Source organism: Eleutherodactylus coqui, chromosome 1 (assembly GCF_035609145.1).
Source record: "Eleutherodactylus coqui strain aEleCoq1 chromosome 1, aEleCoq1.hap1, whole genome shotgun sequence".
Taxonomy (NCBI): Eukaryota; Metazoa; Chordata; class Amphibia; order Anura; family Eleutherodactylidae; genus Eleutherodactylus; species Eleutherodactylus coqui.
Genome location: NC_089837.1, coordinates 5456084 through 5462137, shown reverse-complemented (window position 1 = coordinate 5462137; position 6054 = coordinate 5456084).

The window sequence follows — 6054 nt, the reverse complement described above, 5'->3', positions numbered from 1 at the left end:
AGAGTAGTACAGGTAAACATGGCAGCGGGGGGCGCTCTGATGATGGAAATCTGCTGGAGAATAGGCCGGGTCTGGGGGCTTGCAGCTTGGCTGGTGCTGACACCACGTGTATTCATGCCCAGGTGCTCAGGTGTTCAGCCTGTAATTACAAATTAAAGGCATTTACGAAGAGCTGCTGGAAACGAGTCTCAGGCACCGCTGCCATCATTAAGTCGCCGTCTCCGCACCCACAGATAATAGAAAGCGTTCTGTTCCCTCTTTTCTCCTGGAAACTCTAAAACACAACAGAAATTCTGCCAGCCAGCCCACACCATGCCAAGAGCTGAACACCAGGGAGGGCGCGCGGTTACTCCATATATATATATATATATATATATATATATGTATGTATGTATGTGATCATCCCATACACCTGCACAGTAATACCAGCTACTATCATGTGAAAAAGTAAGTTCTGTCACACCGAAGATAAAGGGCCACTGTACAATAACACATACAAGGCTGTGATCTGCCATATCCTCCGGGGGAGTAGCTGATCCCGAGTCACATCACATCTTATCCTTGGTCACATCTAGAGCTGCATTCTCCTCTTACGCCTTGAGCTGCACTTTTACAGCATGTAGTGTATATGGGGCAATGACATCACTGCATTCAGATGCATCGTCCATCTCAAACCATTGGCTCTCATCCAGCTTCCTGTCATTTGGCAGCATCAATGACCTTGACTTCCCTGAAATACTGAATGAGACGGTGATATGTCAGCATCAATACCGGGACGACCATCATCCCCTCCGAGCGTGCCCAGTAATCCGGTGAGACAGCTCCGAGTAATGCAACAATTAATCCATTAAATGTCTGGAGTGGAGTGCGGCTCCCAATGTCTCCGAACACCACGTTACAGCTCACGTATGTCCTGTAACATACAAGACTGCCCGGCCTACCCTGGCAGCAGTGGTACCAGCACTGAGAAAGCAACCTTGATCAATGGAATGATATCCGTCCCTGGTGTCATTCGCTTCCCGCTTGCACATCCGGACTCCTGGGTATCAGGACTGGCACCGAAGTCCAGACCTCAGGTAATGCACACTGTGTGCCCCCTATCCCCAGATCATCTCAGGAAGCCTGCTTAGGCTATCGCACTACACTCCAACAATAGAGATCCGCTCTCTTCAGAAGTTTGGTTCAGTCTGTTTGCCAAATTTCGTCAAAAAGTTTTGGTTTGGTCTGACTCACTTTGAAATAAACTGGGAGTTTGTAAAACCCTCTCAACCTAGTACTAAACTCTGGCTAAGAGCCCTGAAACTGTGATGGTCCTTCAGTGGACGTGGCTCAGTGGATAGCACTGTTGCTTTGCAGTGCTGGGTTCAAATCTCTGCAAGGACTTTGTAAACTCCATGTAGATGTTGTCTTTGGTCACATTTGAACCTAGGACTCCAGCTCTGCTAACCACTATGCTTCTTTCTTCCCACTCCAGAGAAGACACACAGGAAGAACATACAAACTCCAGGCTGATGCTGCCCTTGGTCACATTTCAACCTAGGACTCCAGCGTTGCGAGGCTACAGTGCTGAGGCACACCCATTGAACAACTGCCACTGTTTTTTCAGGGCACTTAGTGTTAAATACTAATTTTAGAGGTTTTATGAACTTATGGTTTGGCTGGAGGTTCAAGTTCTTGTCAAACCAAACTTTTAGCAAAGTTCAACCTGAAACTGGGTTCGTTCTACTTGTTCAGTTTACTCAACACTACTCAACAACTTTAAAGGTGGGAACGGGACTCACAGTATATGTGACTCATGTAAAGCACTCTTCAAGCCACTCAAGCTCACGTATTTTGGAGGACAGTGCAGGTCTAGGACAGCAAGGAGACCTCCAGCGTCACTACCCCCCATGGTGGAATAAATGGGGCAGTGTCAGGGGAGGGTAAAATGATCTTGGAGGTCTTCAGATCATACTACTGATAAAGAAGGAGCCAACTGAGACCAGATGAGGAGTTTCTGGCTGAGGTTGTTCCTGAGGGTAACATAGTAACATAGTATGTAAGGCCGAATGAAGACATTGTCCATCTAGTCCAGCCTGTCTATCCTACTGTGTTGATCCAGAGGAAGGCAAAAAACCCCAAGGCCAGAAGTCAATTAGCCCTTTTGGGGAAAAAATTCCTTCCCGACTCCCTAATGGCAATCAGACTGTTCCCTGGATCAACCCCTAATAGTTCCTACCTGCCTATATACCAGGATTGACACTTAACCTAATATTTATATCCTGTAATATCCTTCTTCTCCAGAAAGACATCAAGTCCCCTTTTAAACTCCTCTATGGATTTCGCCATCACCACTTCCTCCGGTAGAGAGTTCCACAGTCTAACTGCTCTTACAGTAAAGAACCCCTTTCTGTGTTGGTGATGAAACCTACTTTCCTCTAATCGTAGCGGATGTCCTCTTGTTACCGTCGTGGTCCTGGGTGTAAACAGATATTGGGAGAGATCCTTGTATTGTCCCCTCATGTACTTATACATGGTTATTTGGTCGCCTCTTAACCTTCTTTTTTCTAGAGTAAATAGTCCCAATTTGGATAGCCTCTCTGGGTATTCCAGTCCCGTCATTCCATGTATTAGTTTAGTCGCTCTTCTTTGAACCCCCTCAAGCACTGTGACATCTTTCCTGAGCACCGGTGTCCAGAATTGTACGCAGTATTCCATGTGAGGTCTGACAAGTGCCTTATATAGTGGGAGGATGATGTTCTCGTCCTTCGCCCCTATTCCTCTTTTGATGCACCCCAAGACTTTATTTGCCTTTGCAGCAGCTGACTGGCATTGGTTACTCCAGTTTAGTCTATTATCCACTAATACCCCCAGATCCTTTTCCATATCACTTTTCCCTAGTGGTACCCCATTAAGTGAATATTGGTGACATCCGTTTCTCCTGCCCATGTGCATAGTCTTACATTTTTCAACATTGAACTTCATTTGCCATTCCCCCCCCCCCCCCGGCTTATCCAGGTCCGTTTGTAGCCGCACATTGTCCTCCGTTGCATTAATTATATTGTATAATTTTGTGTCATCTGCAAATATTGATATTTTGCTGTGCAGCCCCTCTATCAGGTCATTAATAAATATGTTGAACAGAGTGGGGCCTAATACTGAACCCTGTGGCACCCCGCTAGCGACTGTGGTCCAATCAGAGTACGAACCATTTATTACCACCCTCTGCTTTCTATCGTTGAGCCAATTTTCTACCCACTTACACACGTTCTCGCCCAGTCCGAGCTGCCTCATTTTGTATATTAGCCTATTATGTGGCACGGTGTCAAAGGCTTTAGAGAAGTCCAGATATACAAGATCAATAGATTCTCCCTGGTCCAGCTTAGAGCTTACTTCATTGTAGAAACTGATCAGATTTGTCTGACATGAGCGACCCTTCATGAATCCATGCTGGTGAGGAGTTATTCCCTTAATCTCCTTGAGGTACTCATCTATGGCGTCTCTCAGAATCCCCTCGAAAATTTTTCCCGTTACTGAAGTGAGACTTACTGGCCTGTAGTTACCAGGCTCACTTTTGCTCCCTTTTTTGTAGATTGGAACCACGTTGGCAATGCGCCAGTCCAATGGTACTACTCCGGTCTTGATAGTGTCTAGAAATATAAGGTATAGCGGCCTAGCTATCTCGTCACTTAGTTCCTTTAGTATCCTTGGGTGTAATCCATCAGGGCCCGGTGATTTATCAATTTTAGTTTTCTTTAGACGCTTCCGCACCTCCTCCTGCGTTAGGTATGAGATATTTTGTGAGGGGTTCGTTTTATTCCCCTGCTCCTCGTGTGGCATTTCCTTTTCTTTGGTGAACACACTTGAGAAGAAGCTGTTTATTAGATTTGCTTTCCCTTCGTCATCATCAATGATTTCTCCTGCATTGTTTTTTAAAGGGCCAGCGCTCTCCCTGCAAATCCTTTTGCTGTTTATGTAGTTGAAAAATAGCTTCGGGTTGTTTCTGCTCTCTTTTGCGATCCGTCTTTCCGCTTCCTCCTTGGCAGTTTTAATCGTATCTTTGCATATTTTGTTTTTTTCCCAGACGTCTCTCTCAACATTTTGTCAGTGATGATAAGGGAATAAGAAGTGAGACTGGCCACTGCCTTTAAAGAAGTCACCAGGATCTGAAGACTTTCATTCCAGTTCTACAGGACCTTCAAAAATGTTTGAGCTGACTTCCTGACTGGTAATAAATGAAAGCCTTGTCTCGGGGCCTCATGGAGGAGATCTACCATAGGAATAAGATCTATTTCTCATTGCACTCTATAATGCAAATGGAAAGATTTTGGTACTGTTTAACCACTTAGTGCTAGGTATTTTCTCAGAGCTTCTTTCCCACTCACAGCTTGATTCCAGGTGGAGCATCTTGAAGCACACCCTTGGGTTTTGGGAGGTGGTGGGGTGGAGTGGAGCTGGGAAATGGGAAGGAAACTGCTGAAGCTGGGTCATGCGAAAGCCTTTGATTAGGTTAATCATGAGAACATCTGGTTGGTCCTTTTGAGATATGACCTTCCTGTGTGTAGAATAGCTTAAAACTCTGACCTAGGGCCGAGAGATCTCCACTTATGAATGGTTGGATTGGCTGTGCTTTTGAGGTTTCTGCTGGTGTTTGTCAGGTTTGTCCTTTGAGTGCACTAGTGTCTGTGTTCACTATTAATCCCTCCTTTAGGAGTATTGAAGCTCTGAAGGAGGTCCTGGTATCCTCAGGAGAAGAGGCCGAGTGTGTGATGTCAGAAGTCTAACACTATTCAGAGATCCTGGTATAAGAACACCCGCAGGATACAAGATGAAAGTCACATTTCCTGGGTACTAACAGTGTCTCCCAGTACTCTGATACCCCCAAGACCTACGGTAGGGTCAAACAGTGTAACAACTGGACCGTTGAATGAGCAATAGTATGAAGCGCCTATCAACATTAGTAGATAAGAAAGATTGAAGAATAGGAACTCGCTAATAGATGGCATTAACAGAATAGTGATGGTTATCAGATGATGGCACAAACCAATGCTGATGATGGTAGTCACATAATGGAGCAGATGGATGGTGGTTATCAGATAATGGCACAAACAGTTGATAGTAATAGTAGTCAGATAATGAATCAGATTGATGGTAAACATAATAAACTGGCAATAAAGTAACCAGTTTTTTCCTAAGCCTTCCCCTAATCTATCCCTGATACTGACCCTAACACCAGACACCACTGTCCCTGAGTAATCCTAAAATATTCCTAATGGAACCCCTATCTGAAACATTAACTCTTATACACACAATGAGAGGGCATTAAGACTCAGAGGTAAAGAAACTAAACCGAGTATAAAACGGATACTAAGAAGGAAAGCGCAAATCAGAATTACAAGACTAAGAAGTGAGGACTGGTTTAGAAACAAAACTACATTGACAAGAAACAAGATGCCAGAAACAATATATGGGGTAGTCGAAAGATATAGCGACACCTGAATCAATGGAAAGAGTGTTTGAACTCCTATGTGTGGCATGTTGCTAAGGGGAAGGGGGCAAACCTGTGAGGGATGGGGTCCAACATAGCAGCCATTTTGAAGGCCGTCATCTTGGAGCCAAGTCAATATTTTTAAATGGTACATGTGATAGAGAATTTCATCTGTGCTTATATGCCATGTACCTTTAGTCCTGCCAAAGTTATTGACACTTTTCCGATAGCATAGAACACGACGACGATCCACTACATTATATACTTGATGTGCTCCCAGTTGTTTTGAATTGTTAAGGCTATTCTCTTCTCCCTGGATTTGACATCGTCCCACAGGCAGAAGTTCAAGGAGGAAGGGGGGGGTTTGATCGTGGACATCACGCCTATAATGGGGAGGGGCACCATCCTGTTGGGAGTACACTCTGGACGCGCCATCTTCATTGCACAGTGGTGGGAACACCTTGTCATGTAACAATTGCAGATACTTGGCAACAGTAATTTTACTCTCGATGAAGAGTGGGCCAACCATCTTCGTACCCCACAATGCACCACACTGTGACTTTGTGCGCCAGCCATCTTGGAGGGAT